A 26891-nucleotide genomic window follows, 5' to 3' on the forward strand; every position below is an offset into this window, starting at 1 on the left:
TCTACTACCAGTATTGCGAGTTTTTGAAGTATTCAGCTAAATAGCCATGCGGGATCAGGGAAACTATGGAGATATGGTACTTTGGTTTACCAATGAGGTGTTATATGGCTTTGAGCTAAGTGAGGGAGTCTGCTATTGACAATCAGATTGCAGGGTCATGCGTTGTGTCAGCTTCCAGGCTGAGGGGTTGATCGACTATTTCTTTGAATAGTCATGTGCTGGTGAAGCACGAGTTGCTCGGTGCGTAATGGCTGTGTATTGAAGATCATAGTAAGGTGAGTGATTGTCGAGAAGGTTCTAATGAGTTACATATCATATGTGGCATTTAAGGACTTATGAATTGGTAAATGAATAGGGATTGAGATTGGGCGAATGGTAATCAGACCTGCAGTATTTCTATGTCATGAATGATTCTACATGGCAATATTGGAGAGGTGCAAGAAACACATTCGGATTTGCAGAAGGTTCCTTCAGAGTGAGCATGTGGGATTGAGTTACTTTCGAGTTAGCAGTCTATGTGGCTCGGTTGAGTTAGAAGAGATAGGTTCTTATGACTCGATTATGTGTTAATGAGTTTCGAAGGATTCACCATGGTTATGGCCAGGACCGGAGTTAATGTTTTCTACAAGTATAGAACCAATGTTGCATGTGGTGATGTTTTCCTAGATTGAGTTAAATGAAAGGTTCTCGGTTAATGATATGTTCAACTTGTTGGCGGTTCAGAATTGATTATGAGATTTTCGTAATTTTTTACGAGTTAGCATGTTAGTGGCAGTGCCCCATGTGGGGTTGAAAGTTGCGAGTTCAAGGTTGCGGTTTAGTTTTGAAGGAGAGGATATGAGTTCTTGATGGCACGGAGGATTTCAGGTGTTTAGGAGAATGCTGGCACTATTTGATGTCACCGGAGGAGAGTGCACATGTTGGCAGGTGCATTGTGTTTGACTTATGTGTAGTTTTCTTTAAGGTGATGGGTTATGAGTGACGTATCAGCCATTTAAGTAGCGGTGTTTAGATTGGATATGGAGATTCTCGTATTCATGAGGTTCAGAGACTGGATATTCTCGTTGGCAGACTATTCCTTGATTGCGAATTGTGAAGAAATATTAAGGATTGGATGATTGATGGTATGTGTTATGGAAAGGTTTATATCGACTTTTGGAAGGTTATTTACCTATTTGGGAATGATTGGGATTGGGTTTGGGGATTATTTTTGAGCCTAACGAGAAACTGTATTCTATATCGGATCAGATTTTCCTGCTCTTGCGCAGCTGTTACCACAAGTATATTATCGGGCGGAATGGATGTTATTCGCGCCTTGGTCTATGTTATGTATTTCTCCCTTATGCTATGACGGGTTGTGAGGGTTACATGATTATTCGCACGCATATTGTAATTCCGCTGTGGCCTTATGGAGTTATGGGCGAGATGGTCATTGTGATGTTGATTTGCTCATGGTGCCATAATTGTGCTTGTCTTTCTCAGTGTTGTTTATGCATAATCATCTTCCCACAGTTATATTTTGCGCACTCTACCGTGCTTTATGTTGATGCACATGTGATTAGTGAGCCGAGCATTATGGCTCGATGAATACCCCTATGTGGATAGATATGATTGGATCGGTTTGCACACAACAACGGTAATGTGATGCAATGTAACTCCTTATGCTTATTTCATGTATTTTTATTTCACTTTTGTAACACCCCGGAAAAAATTTTCGAAGTACTTAAGTTCTATTAAGAAAGTTGATGTGCGCTAATTATATTATTTTGTATGCAGACGAGGATTATTAGTATGATAGATATCAATTGCATATGATAATAAGTGTACGAGAAATATTATAAGTGATATGAGGTCTAAGGAGAGCCTTAAATCTAAGTCAAGTTGGAAATTACATGATAGACTAAAGTTCCAAATGAGTACGCACAAGACCAAACTTTGGACGAGCATATATACATATATATAAGAAGTTATGTGATGGACAACCTATCAAATGACATATCTTCGAGTCTAGTTTCTAACGCTTCAAACCGTTCGTCATTTGGACACTCCTACAAGAAGTTATGAACACATTCCCAAAGGCTGGCTCTACGATCAATTTCGCGACCGCAGAACGGTTCCGCGGACCGCATAAGAATCGCAAAGTCGAGCAGAGACAGACATTTGAAAAAACCATTATGCTATCGAATTATTGATTATGCTGCCCACATAATCGATTCTACTACCAATTAATCGATCATGCTGCCCACATAATCGATTATGCTACCACATAATTGCACCACATAATTGACTTCGGGGCTCATTTTTGGAAATTTTCTTATCCGACCCTATTTTGATATAAGGACTTAGGGGGTAATTTTACTAGGTAAAATATGACATTTTAGAGAGAGGAGAGAGCTATTTTAGACAGAGAAGCATGCTAATCATCCATTCTTGCCCCAATCTTCAAGAATCAAGGAAGCCAATCACAAGATCTTCATCTAATAGGCAAGATTCTACTCCCTAGCCCTAAATTTCGGGATTTGGATTAAAAGTAGGCAATGAAGAGTATGATTCTTTGGTGTGAGAGTATTATGTATATATGTACGTACAAATAAGGTTTGTGGGAATATTGTTGAGTTGAAATGGGTAAAGATTGGATTGTGAAGTGAAGAAAATCTTGTAGAAGAACCTTGTAGGCAAATTTGCACACCAAGTGTTTGATGAAATGCTCAAATGAGCCGAAACCATGAATATCTTCCTAAATTATCTCAAAGTAGATTGGGATTGCTAGAATTTCCAGAACATTGTAGTAATTTAAGGAAAGCTCAAAGCGAGGAATGTTGGCTAAATTACTCTCTTAGAATTGAATTCCATGGTGTTCCCGTACATTTCAAGTATGGTTGTCTCAAGTTCCTTATTCTTTCTTCCGAGTTGTTCCCAATAAATTCGATTATCCCGAATAAGAAAAGTCTCGAGAATTATGTATTCAAAATGTGTTCCGAATGTTCCTATCACATTATGTTATCCTTTGGGAATGTGTTCAAGAATGATATTTGTATTAAAATGCTATAGTCCTTTAAGTCATGTTTCAAATGAAGGTTATGATGCCAAATTGTGTGAGAAAATCTCAATATGCTTAAGACTCTTAATTGCCCATTTGTGTACCAAAAGTCTTGATTGGAAATGTCTTATTGTTGATAATCTATAAAGATTGTTGGAAGTGAAATAAGTGAATTGGGGATATAAAGTGTGGCCAACATACCAAGAGTTAAAATTATACTTGTGGCCAATTGTGCCAATGAAATGAAATGATGTGAGAAAGATTATGAAATGAGTTTTAATTCAACTGTTCCAAAATTGACTTCGAAAATAGAATTGCCTAAAAGCTTATGAACTCAAGTGATGCTCATATTTGGCTATTTTAACTAATGCTATGCTTTGTAAGTAGTTTCGATATGCTTTGCGTTCTTACATATTCATGAGTTGAAATTGTGTATTACCCTTTTTGGGAAAAAGTATTACAAGAATAAATGATGTGTTACTTGTTTATGATTTTAACTTGAGCTTCGATTGCCAATCATTTTACTCTATTTTTTGGAAAGAAATCCATTGTGTTTAAAGACTTTATTACTAATGAACCTAAAATTGTGATTTACGGAATATTCTATTTGTTGATATATATAATGATGATCCATGAAAGGGAAGAAATGAAAGTGTGAAATATGAAATACGACCATTGTGCCATGAATGAAGAACCATATGTATGTCCAAGAGAGCCAATGAAATAATGATGTTGAAAGTTGTTGAAAGTGTCAGTGAGGCTATATACGGTATGAAAGGTTATGAGGTAAATGCATTTGTACCTATGTTACCTTTGTGTGCAAAAACAAAAATAATATTTTTGGGAGTATCGATAGTCACCGAGGAAGGGTAGGTTGAAATAACCTAACCCTGAAACTACACGTGCCGTTGTCTGAGTAGATTGTGATTCTTCCCCTTATTTGGAATAAGATTAATGTGATAAAATTATTCCCCTTAATTGGGATGAGATGATTGATAGAAAATGATGATGTCGATCCACACGGCATTGTGGTGAGATGGCCGAGCTGATCGGGTCGGGATCGGACACCATGCCGCACACATGGTGGTGATTGTGCTGGAAATTATAATTGAAATTGTGATTGTGGTTGATATCTCGGATGAGACAGCCTAGCCGATCGGGTCGTGATCGGACTCCGTGCTAAAATTACGGTGGTATTGGTATTTTGAACAGTGGTATTGTGAACACTGGTATATCGGTGCTAAAGATTTCCCAACCAAAAATATATAATATTATCTTCGTATTTTGGACATTGTTATGTTTCAACTTGGACATTTGGATATCATTGATTGTTGATTGTTGATTACTTTGAAAGAGGTTAGTTAGTTTTACATACTAGTACTATTCCATATGTACTAACATCTCTTTTGTCGGGGGCTCTGCATCTTCAATGGATGCAGGTGGTTCATCAACGGGCAACTTTGGTCCTCGTTAGCAGTTATTCTATATTCAGCAGGTTTTGGTGAGACCTACTCTATTCCGGGCCTAATGTCATTTGAGTTGTACATTTTGTTTTAAGGTATAGCGGGTGCCTTTTTGCCTACATTTCCATGTTACTCTTCTGTTGTACTTAGAGGCTCCATAGACAGGTTGTGGGTGGTGTTTGATGTGGGGAATTGAACTATAAATGCTGGTATTCAGCAAACATCTTTTTCATTATATCTATAAATTTATAATATTTTGGAAATTATAAATGAAGCTGCTAATGGATATGAAATGGGAGTTATTAATGAAATGTTTTCAATGTTTGATTAATGAAGAACATCTGCTCTTTATTAATGGATGAGTTGGGGTAGAAGGAAATATAATAGTCTTGATCGGCCGTGTTCACTCGGTTGAGCGCCGGTCGCTCTCCCCGAGTTCGGGGCGTGACAAACTTGATATCAGAACCTAAGGTTTTAAAGTGTCCTTGGATGTCTCGGAGCCGTGTCTAGTAGAGTCCTAGGATGTTACCACGCCACTGGATTATGTGGTGAGAGCACCTAAGAAATGAAAAGATGAATATTGGCATCAATAAGCCAGAATGTTTGATATGAAAGAAGAGCCACTCGGGTTTATGTTGGATGATTCTTAATAAGATATGTTATGGTTATGGAAAGAGGGGGCACAAGAAAAACAAATGCCCTTAGGTTGGGTATGCCCATCCCAGTCTGCCCGATATTCGGACGGGCACACTTTGCATCGTGTTGTGAGTATGCTCAGGAGCGTGTTTGGTGTGATAGATTTGGGCAATTCCAAAATCCCATACAACGTGGTAGTACAAAGATTGTTAATTCCATCATGGGTCCTGGATGAAGAATATGGGGAAATATCAGTTCGGTGGGGCGAGTCAGTTTAGCGGACCCCGTCCTCGTTGTGTGAAGTGTATGAGATGTCATTCGGGGGGTATGTCACTATGATAATAATGTATGTTTTGGATGTGGAGTAGAGGGGTATCAATTAAGGTACCGCCCTGTCAATCTAAAGTCATTAAGTAAGTCACTCCTTGCTACCTCACTGTGAACACCGAATTATTTTCCTTGTTGTATATGTACATCCATATTGAGGAGCCTTCATAAACACGGTCTTAACAAGATGTTGAATAAAAAAACATTGCATGTCCTTACTTTCTAAACGAGACATATTATTCATGAAGCCACTCTATCACATATCCTCTTATGGACAACCTCTTGAGGAATTGAGTTCTATAATGATTTCCTTGGAATGAATTACAACCCTAGGTTAATACTTCCCACTGTTTCCATTCTCAACAAGGGGCTATACCTGACAAATTTCTTACAAGACCTTTTTATTCAAATGGATAACAGCTGCTCACTTGTGCCTATGCACGCACCGTCATAATATTTGCCTATGGGGTATCATATCTAATGTAAAGCAGCCTAGTGTTGAGATCCTTCTTGAGCCACTCTTTTTCTCTCCGGTGTATGTGGCTCCTATGATTGGAACAATCACTTTACTCCTTTTTGATAATTATCATGAATCCATTTGACTGTCTAGTAACATAAGAGCATATCTCAATACCTATTATATGTCTAGCTATCAATTGAAAGGGGCCACTTGTCCGCATAAAAGTTTCTGGGAAATTTGAGATTTTCACAAATTCGTCACGGGAAGATCTTTTTGTTTTCCCAACTCAGTATGACATTTATGTTCACTTAGATCATTCCGCAGTAAGTAGCCTTACATCAACCTTTACCTCCCAACTTCAGGTGAATGTTTCAGATTCTAGCACATATGATGAGCATATTGATTCGAAAGACAAATTCATCTTATCTCTAGTCCTCTTATATAGGATCATCTATTGGCAAAGGTTAAGTTGTGAGAATGATAATAATCTCAAAAGTGTTGAACTTCTTTTTCATCCCCATTGGCTTGTGACATAGATTCCTTGTGTCAGTTAATGTTAAGAGCATAATGTAATTTCATGCATTTTGAAATGCATATCACCTTAGGGGTGACAAAATACTCTTATTTCGAGTTGAACTGATTTTCTCTACACTCTAGGAGACGACTGGTGTCATGTACTTGGACATTTCTCTTTGAGGATTACTATTGCCGAACAAGGCATATATGGAATGAAACAATTGTTGTTGTCCTTTTTATGACTCTTAGTCTTCCAAGAATAATTGATGCTAATGTCTTTATCCTTCCGATTATGCCTCCCATATGTCACATGTCAAAGTAGAAGTGTCATCCTATGATAAAATATATTGGATAGGAAATTTTGTGGTCATATTCAAGCTAGCACATCTTAGACTAATTGTTGGAGATCGCCTTAGGTTTAGTTTGGGTGTTCGGCGCTGAGATTTAGAATTGAAGAAAGTGAATGGATTATTCTCAATATTTTCTCCATGAGGATGTTATGTGAATTGATAATAAAGATAAAGTATATGTAGTCTCATTAGGCCTTATGAAATCTTGAAGGAAATAGGCCAAACTATGAATATGATGTTTCCCTATTATTGTACTCTATGTACCCGGTATTTCATGTGTCTATGTCTAAGAAGGTAGCTGGAAATCCTTTGTCTATCGTTCCGGTGGAAGCTAGCAAAGGTGAAGTTAATGGATAATTGGCTTATGAGAGGTATCTTTTTGTCATCCTTGTTAGATAAGTATGGGAGTTGACATTGCCTCCGTTAATGTGTTATGGCGAATTCTGTGAGTCGAGAAGGTCACTTTGAAGGACGAAAGTGTTGTGGATAGAAAGTGTTTTTGCTTGGTTGTATAGCAAGTGGTTGTGATTTGAAAGGTACTTTCTATGTGTTATGATTTAAATATGTGCATGTCATGTCCAAATATCACTCTTGATAATATAATGCCTGTAATGTTGAGATTAGTGTTGTTGATATACATTGTGATACTTTGTCGAGTTGTGGATGTGTTGATAGGGTGATTTTGGTTATTCTCTGACAGGTGGATAGGCCCAGTAACAGGGGAAACTCTACCGAAATTTTTATGAATTTGTAAAGATAGCCAAATTTTTAGGGCCATAAGTAAGTTGAAATTTTGGAAAGGAAGTATGATATCGATGTAGTCATAAGTGCCTATGTATAATGGTTGGAGGTAGAAGGATAACTGTATTCTTAGAAGTGAGTTGTGAAACATTCGAGGATGAATGTTCTTAAGTGGGGGAGAGTGTAACACCCCGGAAAAAAGTTTCGAAGTACTTAAGCGCTATTAAGAAAGTTGATGTGCGCTAATTATATTATTTTGTGTGCAGACGAAGACTATTAATATTATATGTGATGTGAGGTCTAAGGAGAGACTTAAGTCTAAGTCAAGTTGGAAATTACATGATAGACTAAAGTTCCAAATGAGTACGCATAAGACCAAACTTAGAACGAGCATATCTACATATATACAAGGAGTTATGTGACGGACAACCTATAAAATGAAATATCGTCGAGTCTAGTTTCTAACGCTTTAAACCGTTCGTCATTTGGACACTCCTACAAGAAGTTATGAAAAAATTCCCAAAGGCAAGCTCTGCGGTCAGTTTTGCAATCGTAGAACGGTTCAGCTGACCGCATAAGCATCGCAAAGTGGAGCAGAGACGGACAAATGTTGAAAAAACCATTCTGCTATCCCATAACTCATTATGCCATATCACATAATTGATTATTCTACCCACATAATCGATTCTGCTACCAAATAATTGATCCTGCTGCCCACATAATCGATTATGCTACCACATAATTGATTATGCTACCACATAATTGCACCACATAATTGACTTTGGGGGTTATTTTTTGAAATTGTTTTATTCGACCCTATTTTGATATAAGGACTTAGGGGGTCATTTTACAAGGTAAAATATGATATTTTAGAGAGAGGAGAGAGTTATTTTAGAGAGAGAGAGAGAGAAGACCAAGCATGCTAATCATCCATTCTTGCTCTAATCTTCAAGAATGAAGGAAACCAATCACAAGATCTTCATCTAATAGGTAAGATTCTACTCCCTAGACCTAAAATTCGGGATTTGGATTAAAAGTAGGCAATGAAGAGTATGATTCTTGGGTGTGAGAGTATTATGTATACATGTACGTACATATAAGGTTTGTGGGAATATTGTTGAGCTAAAATGGGTAAAGATTGGATTGTGAAGTGAAGGAAATCTTGTAGAAGAACCTTGTAGGCAAATTTGCACACCAAATGTTTGATGAAATGCTCAAATGAGCCGAAACAATGAATATCTTCCTAATTTGTGTTCAATATTGTTATGTCTCAAAATAGATTGGGATTGCTATGATTTACGGAACATTGTAGTAATTTAAGAAAAGCTCAAAGTGAGGTATGTTGGCTAAACTATTCTCTTAGAATTGAATTCCATGGTGTTCCCGTATGTTTCAAGTATGGTTGTCTCTAGTTCCTTTCTGAGTTGTTCCCAATAAATTCGATTTTCCCGAATAAGTAAAGTGTCGGGAATTGTGTATTCAAAATATGTTCAGAATGTTCCTATCACATTATATTATCCTTTGGGGATGTGTTCAAGAATGATGTGTATTAAAATGCTATGTTTTTGAGTCGTCTTTCAAATAATTGTTATGATGCCAAATTGTGTTAGAAAATTTCAATATGCTTAAGACTCTTAATTGCTCATATGTGTACCTAAAGTCTTGATTGGAAATGTCTTATTTTTGATAATCTATAAAGATGGTTGGAAGTGAAATAAATGAATTTGGGATATAAAGTGTGGCCAACGTGCCAAGTGTGAAAATTATACTTGTGGTCAATGGTGCCAATGAAATGAGATGATGTGAGAAAGATTATGAAATAAGCTTTGTTTCAACTATTCTGAAATTGACTTCAAAAATAGAATTGCCTAAAAGCTTATGCACTCAAGTGATGCTCGTTTGTGGTTGTTTTAACTAATGATATGCTTTGCAAGTAGTTTCGGTGTGTTCTCCATTCTTACATATTCGTGAGTTGAAATTGTGTATTGCCCTTTTTGGGAAAAAGTATTTAAAGAATAAATGGTGTGTTACTTGTTTATGATCTTTTAACGACCCGGCATGTCGTTTTGAAAGTTATAGCCCCGATCCCCTATTAACGGCTTCTCCCATATCTATTTCTGCTATTGTAACTTGCCGGAAGGGTTCGTTTTGGTGTTTGGAATGTTTTGCGACACTTAGTCCCTAAATGGAGGGTTAACCCTTAAGTTTTGGACCGTAGTCGGAACAGTGTGAAGACGACTTCGGAATGGAGTTCCGTCGATTCCGCTAGCTCCGTTGGATGATTTTGGACTTAGAGGCGTGTCAAGATTATGTTTTGGAGGTTTGTAGCTCATTTAGGCTTGAAATGGTGAAAATCTAATTTTTGGAGATTTTGACCGGTAATTGAAATTTTGATATCGGGGTCATTTTCCGATTCCGGAAGTTGGAGTAGGTCCATAATGTTGAATGACTTGTGTGCAAAATTTGGGGTCAATCGGACGTGGGTTGGGGGTGTTTCAGCATCGTCGAATTTAGTGTTTCAAGTTCTTTAAGTTTGAATCGGAGGATGATTTGTGATTTTAGCACTATTTGATGTGGTTTGAGGATTCGACTAATTTCTTATCGGGTTATAAGACTTGTTGGTATGTTTGATTGAGGTCCCGAGGGCCTCGCGGTGGTTTTTGGTGGTTAGCGGCTTGATTGGAGTTAGGAATTTGCTGCTGAAGTGTTGTTGCGACTGGTGTAACCGCACCTGCGGAGTAGGAACCGCAGGTGCGAGCCCGCAGAAGTGAAGGAGGAGCCTCATATGCGGCCAAAAAGGAGCTGGGCAGGAACTGCATGTGCGAAGATTTTTCCGCACCTGTGAGAGTTGCAGATGCGGGAAACTGGGCGCATATGCGAAGGAGAGAGCGTCCGTAGGTGCGAGATGTCTGGACTGAACACTTAAATGCAAGGGTTCACGATTTTTACTCATTTTTAACATTTTGAGCTCGGGAATTGGCTATTTTTTATGGATTTTCAGAGAGAGCTTTGAGGTAACGATTCCTACCTCATTTTTGGTTGTATTTCATTAATCTATAGTTGTTTCCTCCATTTAATTTCGATTTTTGATTGAAAAGTTGGGAAAATGGGGGAAAATTCCCTACCCGAGTGAACTCGTGAGTGAATAAGTGTTCGTATTTTATGACTTTTACCCTATTCCGAGACGTGGGTCCGGGTCGACATTATATGGCGAATTTTGGAATTTTTATTAAAGTATTGATTTCATTAATTAGATGAGTCTATTATGGTTGCATTTATGATATGTAATTAATTTGGGCTAGATTTGGGCCATTCGGAACCATATATTCGTGGGAAAGGCATTTTGACCGATTGATTGAGCTTGGTTCGAGGTAAGTGGCTTGCCTAACTTTGTGTGGGGAACTCCCCGTAGGATTTGCACTGTTTTTGATATATAAGCATCGTGTATGTGAGGTGACGAGTATGTACACGGGCTAATTGTGAAAAAACCCAATTTTTCTACTAAGTAATAACCTGATTTCTTTCTTATTTGAGTTTCATCAGCATGTGTAGTATCCTGCTAGATTAGAATAGCATGTCTACTTGCCTTAACTGTTTACTTGAACTACGTGCAACATGTTTAGTGAATTTACCTATCTTTCCTTAACTGGTACTTAGGTTAAATTGTAGAATTTCGTGCCGTGACTATTGAATTCTATTGTTTAGCTGCATATTTACTTTGGGACTACAGAACGGTATTCCGGGAGATCCCCCTGTACTGTATATTTACTTTGTGACTATGGAACGGTATTCCGGGAGATCCCCATGTACTGCATATTTACTTTGGGACTACGAAACGGTATTCCGGGAGTTCCCCCTGTACTGCATATTTACTTTGGGACTACAGAATGGTATTCCGGGAGATCCCCCGATTCTGCACATTTACGTTGGGATTACGAGACAGTATCTCGGGAAATCCTCCTATTGTTATCCTTGTCTACTGAGTTGTTGTCTTTTATGATATCATTCTTGTTAAATTTCAGTCCTTATTTTATTGCGGTATTTCATTTTATCTCGTGTTATTATATATATACCAGTAGGGCCCTGACCTGACCTCGTCACTACTCGATCGAGGTTAGGCTTGGAACTTACTTGGTACCGATTGTGGTGTAATCATGCTACTCTTCTGCACATGTTTTTCGTGTGCAGATCCAGGTACTCCTTATCAACCACACTAACAGTGAGCTGGGACAGGTTTGGAGACTTCAAGGTATATCTGCAGCGTTCGCAAACCTCAGAGTCCCCTTCTACTCTTCCCCATGTCCATTATCTTCTGTATTTTCTTTTGATAGACTCTGATGTATAGATTCATTAGATTTTCCTTCTGTAGTTTGTGATTCACGATATTCCGGGTTGTGGGAGTGTTGTGTAGTATATTGAGGAGTTGGTTATTGTACATGCCAAGTGGCATGGTACTCAGTTATAGTGTTATTGCTACAGTTAGTTGTTAATTTTATGTTTTCATTTCATTTATTCCGCAAAATATTAGGCTTACCTAGTCATAGAGACTAGGTGCCATCACGACGTCATACGGAGGGGAAATTGGGTTGTGACAAGTTGGTATCAGAGCTCTAGGTTCATAGGTGTCATGAGTCACAAGCCGGTTTATTAGTCTCGCGGATTGGTACGGAGACGTCTATACTTATCTTCGGGAGGCTATGGAACTTTTAGGAAAATTTCACTACATTGATTCCTTGTCGTGCAAAAATTGTTGACTTTAAAAATTCTAAACTTATCTATTCTATTCTCTCATAGATTATGAGGACACGTACAAGCAGATCTGATGACCAGACACCCGTGCCCCCTACTAGAGCCACGGGAGGCCGGGGTCGGGGTAGAGGCCGAGGAAGTCCATGTGGTGTAGCCAGAGCACCCGCACGAGCTGCTATAGAGGTGCCCCCAGTAGCTCCAGCTAGAGGGCAGGCACCTGAGGTACCTGTTTCTGCACCAGCCTTCGAGGAGATTCTAGCCTAGTTTCTGAGCATGTTGAGCACCGTAGCTCAGACTAGATTGATTCCACTTGCTCCTGCCACATCTCAAGCTAGGGGAGGATCGCAGACTCCCATCGCCGGTACTCCAGAGCAGCGGGTTTAGGTCGACCAGGTCCAGAGATTGTACCAATGCAGCCGGTAGCGCCAGCTCAGCCCGAGGTTAGGGCAACAACTTCAGAGATAGAGCAACTCAGACCTGAGAGGTACAAGAAGTACCACCCACCTACCTTCAGTGGATTGGCTACATTTGATGCTTAGGGTTTTCTGGAGTAGTGTCATCATATTTTCCGTACTATGGGCGTAGCGGAGACGAGCGGGGTTTCTTTTACTACATTCCAACTTAGAGGAACAACCTATCAGTAGTGGCGTGCTTATGAGCTGAGTAGTCCGGATGAGGTAGTTTCGCTTACATGGACTCAGTTCTCGGACATGTTTTTGGGAGAGTATGTCCCTCAGAGCATCAGGGACTCATGGCGCGCGAAGTTTGAGCAGCTGCATCAGGGATCTATAACGGTGTCAGAGTATGCAGTCCGTTTCAGTGATTTGGCACGACATGCACTAGCCTTGGTTGCCACTGTTCGAGAGAGGGTTCGACGGTTTATTGAGGGATTTCACCCCATCATCCGGATTAGTATGGCCAGGGAGTTGGAGATGGATATTTCTTATCAGCGGGTTGTGAGTATATACAAGGAGATTGTAGTGCATGGTTGCTTGGTACAGAGAAGAGAGAGAGGCCAAGAGGTATCAAGAGTATGGTTATTATTCTGGTGCTCGTGCCTCATCAGCTCGTCAAGGTAGGGGTTATGTGAGTCGCCCCGTTCATTCAGCTCTTCCAGCCGCCAGTGGTGTCCCAGCCCCTTCTAGGCCTCAGGAGCCTTATTATGCACCGCCAGTATCTAGTGTGCCTCCTGTACGGGGTATTCCTAGAGGTCAGTCTAGCATATCTGGCCCGAGCCAATCACAACAACCACGCCCTCCCAGAGCTTGTTTTGAGTGTTGCGACACCCGCCATATGGTGAGGGATTGCCCCAGATTTAGGAGGGGTGCACCTCCACAGACTTCTCAGCCACAACATGTATTACCGGGTCCTCAGGCTATGATTACAGCACCAGCTGCCACCCCACCTGCTCAGCCAGCCCGAGATGGAGGTCGGGGAGGTAGAGGTCACCCTAGAGGAGGAGGCCAGGCCAGATATTATGCCCTTCCTGCTCGTATAGAGGCAGTTGCTTCTGATTCTGTCATTACAGGTATTGTTCCAGTCTGTCATAGAGATGCGTCGGTATTATTTGACTCAGGCTCTACATAGTCCTATGTTTACTCTTATTTTGCCCCATATTTGGGCGTATATTGGGATTCTTTGAGTTCCCCTATTTACGTGTCTACTCATGTAGGAGATTCTCTTGTTGTGGACTGCGTGTATCGGTCGTGTTTGATTTCTTTTAGTGTTTTTGAGACCAGAGGTGATTTATTATTGCTCAGTATTGTGGACTTTGATATTATTTTGGGCATGGACTGGTTGTCGCCCCATTATGCTTTTCTTGATTGTCATGCTAAGACCGTGACACTGGCTATGCCAGGATTTTCGCGATTATAGTGGAGAGGTACCTTAGAGTATACTCCCAGCATAGTTAATTCTTTTCTTAAAGATCAACAAATGGTTGAGAAGGGGTGTGACGCGTATCTAGATTATGTGAGAGATGTCAGACTTATACCCCTATAGTTGAGTCAGTTCCAGTAGTGAGGGACTTTCCAGATGTGTTTCTAGTTGATCTTTCGGGCATGTCGCCTGACAGAGATATTGATTTTGGCATTGATTTGTTGCCGGTCTCTCAACCAATCTCTATTCCTCCATATCATATGGCTCCTCCTGAATTGAAGGAGTTGAAGGAGCAGTTACAAAAGTTGCTTGATATGGGCTTCATTCAGCCCAGTGTGTCACCTTGGGGTGCTCCTGTCGTATTTGTGAAGAACAAAGATGGTTCTATGCATATGTGTATTGATTACCGCCAGTTGAACAAAGTCAGAGTGAAGAACAGGTATCTATTGCCTCATATTGATGACCTATTTGATCAGTTACAGGATGCCAGAGAGTTTTCCAAGATTGACTTGCGTTCAGGTTATCATCAGTTGAAGATTCGAGAGCCAGATATCCCGAAGATTTCTTTTAGGACTAGACATGGTCACTATGAGTTTCTTGTTATGTCTTTTGGGATGACCAATACCCCAGCAACGTTTATGCACTTGATACACAGTGTGTTCTGCCCTTATCTTGTCTCATTCGTCATTGTGTTTATTGACGACATTCTGGTGTACTCTCGGACTCAGGAGGATCATCAGCAGCACCTGAGGACTGCGGTTCAAACCTTGAGAGAAAATAAGTTATATGCAAAAGTTGGCCCAGACTAGCACCTAATATCGAGTGATAGGATCTAGGTGGATTCAAATTGTATTGAAGCAGTGCAGAGTTGGCCCAGACTGTCCTCAGCTACAGAGATCCGGAGTTTTCTTGGTTTGGCGTGGTATTACCGTCGATTTGTAGAGGGTTTCTCATCTATTGCAGCACCTATAACCAGGCTGACCCAGAAGGGTGCTCCGTTCAGGTGGACAGAGGAATGTGATGAGAGTTTTCAGAAGCTCAAGACTTGACTAAAGCCCCAGTATTGGTATTTCCTACAGGTTTGGGGTCTTATACTGTATATTATGATGCATCGTGGATTGGTCTCGGTGCGGTGTTGATGCAAGATGGTAGGGTGATTGCCTACATGTCCAGACAGTTGAAGGTGCATGAAGAGAACTATAATGTCCACGACCTTGAGTTAGCAGCTATTGTTCATGCCTTGAAGATTTGGCGGCATTATTTGTACGATGTTCCTTGTGAAATTTACACCGATCACCAGCGTTTGTAGCATTTGTTCAAGCAGAAGGGTCTTAGTTTGCGTCAGAGGAGGTGGTTGGAGCTTTTTAAGGATTATGAAATCACCATTTTTTACTGCCCTGGGAAGGCTAAAGTGGTGGCCGATGCTTTGAGTCCCTGGGCAGAAAGTTTGGGGAGATATCTACCTGCAGCAGAGAGGCCATTGGCGTTGGATGTTCAGGCCTTAGCCAGCCAGTTTGTGAGATTGGATATTTCTGATCCGAGTCGGGTATTGGCTTGTGTGGTCTCTCAGTCTTCTCTTTATGATCGTATCAGGGAGTGTCAGTATGATGACCCTATCTGCTTGTCCTTAAGGACACGGTCAAGCACGGTGATGCTAAGGAGGTCACTATTGGAGATGATGGTGCATTGAGGATGCATGGCAGGCTATGTGTGCCCAATGTAGATGGTTTACGTGAGTGTTGATTCTCTAGGAGGCTCACAGTTCGCGATACTCTGTTCATCCGGGTGCCGTAAAGATGTATCAGGACTTGAGGCAACATACTGGTGGAGGAGGATGAAGCAAGGCATAGTAGAGTATGTGGCCCGATTCCTAAATTGCCAGTAGGTGAAGTATGAGAATCAGCGGTCGGGCGGGTTGCTTCATAAGTTGGAGATTCCAGCGTGGAAATGGGAGCAAATCACTATAGATTTTACTGTTGGGCTCCCATAGACTCAGCTAAGGTTTGATGCAGTTTGGTTGATTATGGATAGGCTGACCAAGTCGGCTCATTTCATTCCTGTGATGACTACCTATTCTTTCGAGCCGCTAGCTCGAATCTACATCCGTGAGATCGTCAGGCTTCATGGCATACCAGTATTTATCATCTCTGATCGGGGTACACAGTTTATATCACGGTTTTGGAGAGCAGTAGAGCATGAGTTGGGTACTCGAGTTGAGCACAACCTTTCACCCTCATACGGATGGGCATTCCGAGTGCAGTATTCAGGTATTAGAGGATATGCTATGTGCGTGTGTGATAGATTTTGGGGGTCCTTGGGACCAGTTCTTGCCACTTGCGGAGTTTACTTACAACAATAATTATCAGTCCAGCATTCAGATGGAACCGTATGAGGCTCTGTATGGTAGACGGTGTCAGTCTTCAGTGGGATGTTTTGAGCCGGGCAAGGCTAGATTATTGGGTACAGACTTGGTTCAGGATACCTTGGAGAAGGTTAAGGTGATTCAGGATAAACTTCGCACAACCCAGTCCAGACAGAAGAGTTATGCAGACCGTAAAGTTCGTCATGTTGCATTCATGGTTGATGAGCAGGTCATGCTCCGAGTTTCGCCTATGAAAGGTGTTATCAGGTTCGGGTAGAAGGGAAAGTTGAACCCTAGGTATATTGGGCCTTTTGAAATTCTTCATAGAGTCGGGAAGGTGGCTTACAGACTTTCCCTACCACATAGTCTCTCTGCAGTTCATCCGCTATTTCATGTTTTGATGCTCTGGAGGTATCACGGCGATCCGTCTCATGTGTTGGATTTTAGCTCAGTCCAATTGGACAAGGATATATCTTATGTTGAGGAGCCAATGGCTATTTTAGATAAGCAAGTCAGAAAGCTAAGGTCAAAGAACATTGCTTCCGTGAAGTTTCAGTGCAGGGGACAACCAGTCGAGGAGGCGACTTGGGAGAGGCGTGTCCGGATTGTGTTTTGGAGGTCTGTAGCTCATTTAGGCTTGAAATGGCGAAAGTCAAATTTTTGGAGATTTTGATTGGCAGTGGAAATTTTGATATCGCGGTCGGTTTCCGATTCTGGAAGTTGGAGTAGGTCCATAATGTTGAATAATTTGTGTGCAAAATTTGGGGTCAATCGGACGTGGGTTTGTTGGTTTCGGCATCGGTTGTCAAATTTGGAGTTTCAAGTTCTTTAAGTTTGAATCGGATGATGATTTGTGATTTTAGCGTTGTTTGATATGGTTTGAGGATTCGACTAAGTTCTTATCGGGTTATATGACTTGTTGGTATGTTTGGTTGAGGTCCCGAGGGCCTCAGGGTGATTTCGGGTGGTTAGCGGCTTGATTGGGTTTAGGAATTTGCATCTAAAGTTTTGCTTCTACTGGTGTAACCGCACCTGCAGAGTGGGAACTGCAGGTGCGAGCCCGCAGAAGAGAAGGAGGAGCCGCTGATGCGGCCAAGAAGGAGTTGGGCAGGAACCGCAGGTGCGAAGATTTTTCCGCACCTGTGAGAGACGCAGATGCGGGCAACTGGGAGCAGGTGCGAAGGGGAGCCGCAGGTGCGATACATTTCCGCACCTGCGATAGTCGCAGATGCGACAGAGAGTCCGCATGTGCAAGATGTCTGGACAGAACACTTAAATGCAAGGGTTCGTGATTTTTGCTCATTCTCAACAGTTTGAGCTCGAGAATTGGCGATATTTTGATGGATTTTCAGAGAGAGCTTTGGGGTAACGATTCCTAACTCATTTTTGGTTGTATTTCATTAATCTATAGTTATTTCCTCCATTTAATTTCGGTTTTTGATTGAAAAGTTGGTAAAATGGGGGAAAAGTTCCCAAGCCGAACTTCTGAGTTTTGATTGGGATTTAGACATCGGATTTGGATAATTTTGGTACGAGTGAACTCGTAAGTGAATGAGTGTTCATATTTTGTGACTTTTACCCGATTCTGAGAGGTGGACTCGGGTTGACTTTATAGGGAGAATTTCGAAATTTTTATTAAAGTATTGATTTCATTAATTAGATGAGTCTATTATGGTTGTATTTATGATATGTAATTACTTTTGCTAGATTTGGGCCATTCGGAACCAGATATTCGTGGGAAAGGCATTTTGACCATTTGATTGAGCTTGGTTCGAGGTAAGTGGCTTGCCTAACTTTGTGTGGGGAACTCCCCGTAGGATTTGTACTGTTTTTGATATATGAGCGCCGTGTACGTGAGGTGACGAGTACGTACACGGGTTAATTGTGTAAAAACCCGATTTTTCTACTAAGTAATAACCTGATTTCTTTCTTATTTAAGTTTCATCAGCATGTGTAGTATCCTGCTAGATTAGAATAGCATGTCTACTCGCCTTAACTATTTACTTGAACTACGTGCAACATGTTTAGTGAATTTACCTGTCTTTCCTTAACTGGTACTTAGGTTGAACTATAGAATTTCGTGCCATGACTATTGAATTCTATTGTTTAGCTGCATATTTACTCTGGGACTACGGAACAGTATTCCAGGAGATTCCTTGTGCTGCATATTTACTTTGGGACTACGGAACGGTCCCCCTGTACTGCATATTTACTTTGGGACTACGTAGCGGTATTCCGGGAGATCTCCATGTACTGCGTTTTACTTTGGGACTACGGAACGGTATTAGGGAGATCCCTATGTTCTACATATTTATGTTGGGATTACGAGACGGTATCTCGAAAAATCCTCTTGTTGTTATCTCTGTCTACTGAGCTGTTGTCTTCTGTGATTTCATTCTTGTTAAATTTCATTCCTTATTTTACTGCGGTATTTCAATTTATCTTGTGTTATTATATATATACCAGTAGGGTCCTGACATGACCTCGTCACTACGAGACCGAGGTTAGGCTTGGCAATGTCTGGGTACCGATTGTGGTGTATTCATGCTACTCTTCTGCACATATTTTTCATGTGCAGATCCAGCTACTCCTTATCAGCTGCACTATCAGTGAGCCGGGATAGTTTTGGAGACTTCAAGGTATATCTGCCGCGTTCGCAGACCTCGGAGTCCCCTTCTAATCTTCCCCATGTCCATTATCTTCTGTATTTTCTTTTGATAAACTCTGATGATTGGAGACATTAGATTTTCCTTCTGTAGTTTGTGACTCATGATATTCCGGGTTGTGGGAGTGTTGTGTAGTATATTGTGGAGTTGGTTATTGCACATGCCAAGTGGCATGGTACTCAGTTATAGTGTTATTGCTACAGTTAGTTGTTAAACTTATGTTTTCATTTCATTTATTCCGCAAAATTTTAGGCTTACCTAGTCATAGTGACTAGGTGCTATCAAGACATCATACAGAGGGGAAATTGGGTCCTGACATATTTTAACTTGTGGTTCGATTGTCAATCATTTTACTCCATTTCTTGGAAAGAAATCCATTGTGTTTAAAGCTTTAATTACTAATGAACCTAAAGTTATGATTTCTGAAATATTCTATTTGTTGAAATTTATAATGATGATCCATGAAAAGGAAGAAATTAAAGTGTGGAATATGAAATACGACCATTGTGCCATGAATGAAGAACCATATGTATGGCCAAGAGAGCCAATGAAATAATGATGTTGAAAGTGCGAGTGAGGCTATATACGGTATGAAAGGTTATGAGGTAAATACATTTGTACCTATGTTACCTTTATGTGCAAAATAAATATATATCTTTGGGACTATCGATAGTCACCGAGGAAGGGTAGGTTGAAATAACCTAACCCCGAAACCTCACGTGCCAATGTAGGAGTAGATTGTGATTATTCCCCTTATTTGGGATGAGATTAATGTGATAAAATTATTCCCCTTAATTGGGATGAGATGATTGATAGAAAATGATGATGTCGATCCAAACAGCATTATGGTGAGATGGCCTAGCCGATCGGGTCGTGATCCGACACCATGACGCACACATGGTGGTGATTGTGTTGGAAATTGTAATTGAAATTGTGATTGTGGTTGATGTATCGGATGAGACGACATGGCCGATCGGGTTGTGATCAGACTCCGTGCTAAAATTATGGTGGTATTAGTATTGTGAACAATAGTATATCAGTGCTAAAGATCTCCTAAGTAAAAATATATGATATTATCTTCGTATTTTGGAAATTATTATATTTTAACTTGGACATTTGGATATCATTGATTGTTGATTGTTGTTCCATGGTTTTCCGTTTCTTACATTGGCATTCTATTTTGAAATGCTAGGGACAGTTAGCTTTACATACTATTACTATTCCATATGTACTAACGTCATTTTTGTCGGGGGTGCTGCATCTTCATTGGATGCAGGTGGTTCATCAACGGGCAGCTTAGGTCCTCGTTAGCAGTCGCTCTCTATTTAGCAGGTTTTGGTGAGCCTTACTCTATTCCGGGCCTGATTTCATTTGAGTTGTACATTGTGTTTTAAGGTATAGCCGAGGCCTTATTGCCGGCATTTCCATGTTATTCTTCTATTGTACTTAGAGGCTTCGTAGACAGGTTGTGGGTGGTGTTTGATATGGGGAGTTGGACTAGAAATGCTGGTATTCAGCAAACATGTTTTTCATTATATCTATAAACTTGCAATATTTTGAAAATTATGAATGAAGCTGCTAATGGATATGAAATGAGAGTTATTAATGAAATCTTTTCAATATTTGATGAATGGGGAACATCTGCTCTTTATTCATGGATGAGTTTGGGTAGAAGGAAATCTAATAGGCTTTCTCGACCGGGTTCACTCGGTTGAGCGCCAGTCGCGCTCCCCGAGTTCAGGGTGTGACAACTTTGTTTAAAATAATTCATAGGAAATATTAAAATTTCCTTGTCTGCTTAACTTAATTATTAGCCTTCTTATTTAACTTTCTTACTATTATCTGTCATGTTTGAATTATTACTTGTTTGGTGTACAGATCGCATTGTGGGGGACTCCATATGGCTTCTGGTGTGACTTATCGGTTTGGCTACTTGTATTGGCATATATGGGATTTCTAGACCTGAGATTTACACTATTGTATTGAGATAAGGAATGATTGGAAGAATGATACCATATTTATGCTATGTATTTTGGCAATGGCCCTGGTTGGACGAGTGATCTTCTTGGCCTATTGATCAAATGAGTGGTTAAGAGATTCTGCGTGTTTCTTTCATCATCGGCAGTGTACGAAGGTTTTGAATGAGGTTTTATTTGATATGAGGTTTACTACCGGTACTAGATTTGCTTTTGGACAGCTATAATGGTCATCATTTATTGTTGTGAGTATCTAAGTGATGTGGTATATCACGTGATTACATCTTGGGTTATGGTTATGGCTTGATACGGTTTGTTAAAACCTATGCAATGTATGGATGGGAGAATTTGGGTCTTATAATCAATTCAAAATGTTTGAAATTGGGTTCTAAGGTTTACGGACTAAGGTTGAAATTAGTATCTCAAGTTATGTTGTGTTAGCAGGTTTATATGGAGCAGGGTGACGTGGGATCACCCCCGGGTATGTGCATGGTAAGGTTACACCGTGATTTGATGGCCTTGGAATGACTCTTGGCACGTTTGAGCACGAACATATGTTTAAGTGGGGGAGAATGTAACGACTACACATGTCGTTTTGAGCATTTGAATTCCATTCAGCTGTTTGATGTCTTGAGTAGCTTCATATGACGTATTATGACTTGTGTGAATCGTTGGTTTTTGTTTTCAGGTGATTCGGGATTGATTCAGAAAAAAATGATTCTCATGTTTGAACCTTTGAGTTGGAAGAGTTGATCAAGTTTGACTTTTGTATATTTGACCCTCGTTCGGAGTTTTGATGGTTCCGTTAGGTCCAGATAGTGATTTTGGACTTGGGCGTATGCCTGAATTGGCATTTGGATGTTTCTAGATGGTTTCGGCATAATTTGGAAAGTTGGCAATTTGGAGTTTTGAAATATTCATAAGTTAGACCCTAAGTTGACTTTGATGATATCAGGTCCTGATTTTCCTACCGGGAGTTGGAATAGCTTTGTTATATCATTTAAAACCTGTGTGCAAAATTTGAGGTCATTCTGAGTTGATTTGATATGGTTCTGCAATAGTTTTAGAAGTTGAAAGTTCAAAAGTTTATTAAATTCGATTTGAGGTTTGATTCGTGGTTTTGATGTTGTTATTTGTGATTTGAGGCATCAAGTAGGTTTGTTTCGTGTTATGAGACTTGCTGGTATGTTCAGACAGGGTCTCGAGGGGCTCGGGTGAGTTTCAGACGGGTTTCGGATGGGTTTCAGACCATTTTGGGCCATGTTAGTTCTGTTGGTTTTGATCTTCTTCGCTACAGCGAAGGTTGAGTCATGATCGCGTAGTGCACTAGGGGCTGTTTGATGTTTGTTATTCAAGTTCGTGCTTCAGAGATCATGTTCGCACTGGTTGAGATTTTAAGTCTTTGCATTCGTTACCATGACTACGCGTTCACATAGTGTTGAGTTGGGTTGGTCAGCCTTGATGGGTTATTCATCGCGTTCGCATTGGTTTTTCCGCGTTTGAGTATGTCTGGCAGTGTGCTTCATCACATTTGCGAGGGTGCTGCCGCGAACGTGTAGAGTAAAGTGTGGCAGTGTGAGTTTGTGCTTCGCAAACGTGAGGCTGTTACTGCGTTCGCGAAGGGTATTGCTAGAGCAGTGTTATAAAGTACTCTATTTAGAAGGTTCAGATATTTTATCATATTTTGAGATATGGAACTTGGATTGGGTTAAGTGTTTTCTACTCGGTTTTGATTATATTCCATGATTGCATCTTCATTTTTGGCATTTGGTTGATGATTGCAAAAGAGAAATTGAGGGGTTTTGTCTAAACTTTTCTAAAGTGAATTATTGAATTTTTAAACATCTATTCAAAGTCAAAATTGAGTGAAATTAGTATGGTTGGACTCGTAATTGAATGGGGTGTCCGATTTTCTGGGTTTTGTCGAGTTCTGAGGTGCGGGCCTGGGTTTAATTGTTTGCTTATTTTGAGTAAATGTGTAAAGATTCGACCTTTATCGATTGGGTTTGCTTTCTATGGCATTATTTGATGATTTTGAGTTGCTTTTGGCTAGTTTCGAATCGTTCGGAGGATGATTTATGCGGGATGGCGCTTCTAGTGTATCGATTCGGCTTGTTCGAGGTAAGTGTCTTGCCTAACTTTGTTGGGGAAATTTTCCTACTAATTGCCATTGTTTTCCACATGCGGAGGTGATGCATATATGAGGTGACGAGCGTATATGCATATTCCATGGTTAATCATGCTCGAGGGTAAATTATACGATTAATTGTGACTAGTAGAATTACGTTACCTTCTTGTTTCGTGTCTTACTTGACTTATAGATTAAAAAAAATGAAATTAAATGTTAGAAACCAAGATTTAGCTAATTATAACTTGATTAAAATTTGACAGATTTTTGTGAAACTATTGATGTGTTAAATTTTGTCATCATTATTTTTAATCACTAATACATCGCTACGATTGCTAATATTGAGATATTGGATTCTATACTTGAGTTGAAGATCGTTGTTGAGACTTGTTCAAATACTTGAACAATAAGGTTCTTGAGGTTTATTGAATTGTTATTGGCTTGAAAGTTGTGATTGATGTTCATTTGGAATATTTGCATAAACACTCTCCTTGATGTTATTCATGCTTCCTACCTTGCTTGTTATTTATATACATGTGCTTGGTGAGGAGGAGTGTAAAGCACGAAGGGTGATGTCGTGCCATTTCATGCACATTATCATGTGAGGAAGAGTGTAAAGCACTAAGTGTGATGCCGTGCCATTGCATTTACATTATCATGTGAGGATGCGAATAGAAGCACGAAGGGTGATGCCGTGCCATTTCATTTACATTCTCATGTTTCCATTTATATTATCATGTGAGGATGAGAGTATAAGCACTAAGGGTGATGCCGTACCATTTCATTTATATCATCATGATTTCATTTACATTATCATGTGAGGATGAGAGTAAAAGTATGAAGGGTGATGCCGTGCCATTTCATTTATAATATCATATTTTTATATTATTATTTGTTCATGGCACGACGAGTGTTTTTGTGTAGGCGAGGACGAGGTATATGCATTATGTTGTGATATATCTTCCTTGTGTATACATTCATGCCTTTGCCTTGAGTTGTTACAGTTGCACCTATGTTTTCTATATGCCTTGAAAATATCATGCTTTCCTTCTTGTTGTCATATCTACATCCTTGCCGTTTCTCATTTGTTGCACTTTCGTATAAGCCTTCTATCATGTTAGTTATTCATTCTTTCTCTTTGTTATCTCATAAAGATCATTCTTTCCCTCTTGTTTGTTATATCTACATCTAGGCCTTCTACAATGTTATTCTAGTGAAATTTATATTCTTCTTTTCTAATTGTTATTACTTCTATGCCTTCTACCTAATCTGTTACCGTGGTCCATATGTACCAGCTTGTTCATTATTGCTACCTATGTATTTTCCACTTTGTCATTACCGTTATTTGGCATTTCTTTCACCTGGTTGGTAATGTTATACGTATATTTGGCGGGGATGAGGTAAATGCTTGAAGGGTATTGCCGTGCCATTTGATTTGATATCTTGGGTCATTTCTCAAACTATGAAAGTTATCGATTTACTACCGTGGTTTGTTGGTTATCACTCTAAGGAAAGGATTGGTCGTGATATTGAGGAATTTTAATCATGATTTCTTCTAGTAATCATTTACTACTTCGCATATTTGTTTCTTGTACTTCCTTCTGTTATGTTCTAGTATTGTTTTATTGCTAGCCTACTGCACATGTTATATTAGTGAGTATCTTTTAACTAAAAAGACTCGTAACTACTGCACCAAGATTAGTCAAGATACATATTGAGTTCATGAGGTCGGTTGTCCTCATACTACACTTCTGCACCTTGCGTATAGATCTTGGAGCGAAGCTGCGATGTATGACATGAGTTGACTCAGAAGATGTTCGTGCCTTCTAGATGTGGCTACCACTTGTACATGGGTAGTTTTAGAGTTGAATTCTGTTTATGTATATTTCAAACATAAGTTTTTCATATAAGTTTTTTTTTGCAATAATCCAGTCTTAGCAGCTCATGATTTATACTATCAGTCCTTGGGATATTGTATGGAATCCAAATATATCATCTGTTGGTCACCTTTATTTTATTACAATTGTGTTAACTGTTAATTGGCTGACCTAACGGGTTGGGTTAGGTGCCATCACTACTAGTGAATTTTGGCTCGTGACGATAAATGTTACCCATAACCTCACGAACAAGAGTGGGTGGCTCTAGTGGTGAGCACCCTCCACTTCCAACCAAGAGCTTGTGAGTTAGATTCACCCCAAGAGCAAGGTGGGGATTTCTTGGAGAGACGGAGCCGAGGGTCTATCGGAAACAGCTTCTCTACCCCAAGGTAGGGGTAAGGTTTGCGTACACACTACCCTCCCCAGACCCCACTATTGTTGTTGTTTGTTGTTGTTATAACCTCACGAACACAAATATATAATTTCTACCCAATTCCATATTTACTTTCGTGGTCTAATCCCATTTTTATCAAAATCTAGGTTTTTCAACAAAATCATATGATTTCCACAATTTACATGTCAAAATCTACCCATAATCCGTGCATTAAACTCCCATTAAGTAGTAATTACTTACCTAAGAATGCATGTGAAAAATCCATGTCCAAGAGCTCCAAAATCGGCTAACCCAAAGTGAAATGAGAGAAAATGAGCCTATGTCCCGATTTAAAACAAGTGTTGCCCAGGTTTTCCTCTTTCACGATCGCAAAAATTCCCTCACGATCGCGAAGGCAAAAGTGCTCAAGACCGTGAAAAGCTTCTTCATGATCACGAGAAGACTCATGCGAACGTGATGCAACGAGACGCCCTCTTATCGCGAACTCGAGCCTCCCTTCGCATTCTGGCTTGCCCCCCAGGCCCAGGACTTCTACGCGAACGCGAACAATGGATCGCGAACGTGGAGGGCAGTACTCCAAAGCTTCGCGATCGCGACCCTCTTATCATGAATGCGTAGAACAAAAACCACCAGCCCATATTTCCTTCATCACGAACGCGAGGGCATCTCCTCGTTCGCGAAGACGGAAGCCTGAACAAGCAACTCAACAATTTTGGACTTAGCTATGGGCGGTCCGAAACACACCCGAGCCACCGATACCCCGTCCAACTGCACCAACAAGTCCATAACATAATACAGACCTGCTCTAACCCTCAGAACACATAAAATAACATCGAAAGTAAGAATCGCACTCCAAAACTACATTAAATTAACTTATGAAGTTCAAACTTTTCAAGTAGCTCCGAACGCATCGAATCTTACGTAGACAACTCGAAATGATACCAAATTTGGGCACAAGTCTTAAATCACCAAACAGACCTATTTCCAGGCTCAGAATCACAAACGAAACTTGATAATACTAAAGTCTACTTCACACCAAATTTAAAAAACTTCAAAACCTTCAATGCATCAAATTTCAATATTAGGTGTTGAAACGCTCCTAGATCACCCGAAATGCGATCCAAACATATGCCAGTGTCTGTAACAACCCAACCGGTCACTTGAAAATTAGCATCCCATTCGATGGCTTAAAGTCTCAAGCAGTTTCGTATTGTGTATTATGATTTGCGTGTCTAGTCGAGTTCGATTTTCGGATGATTTGGGATCGATTTGGAAGAAGGGTTCTTATTTTGGAATCTTAAGTGACAATAGTTGATTGGAGTTTGACT

This window comes from Nicotiana tomentosiformis, chromosome 3, assembly GCF_000390325.3.
Source record: "Nicotiana tomentosiformis chromosome 3, ASM39032v3, whole genome shotgun sequence".
Taxonomy (NCBI): domain Eukaryota; kingdom Viridiplantae; phylum Streptophyta; class Magnoliopsida; order Solanales; family Solanaceae; genus Nicotiana; species Nicotiana tomentosiformis.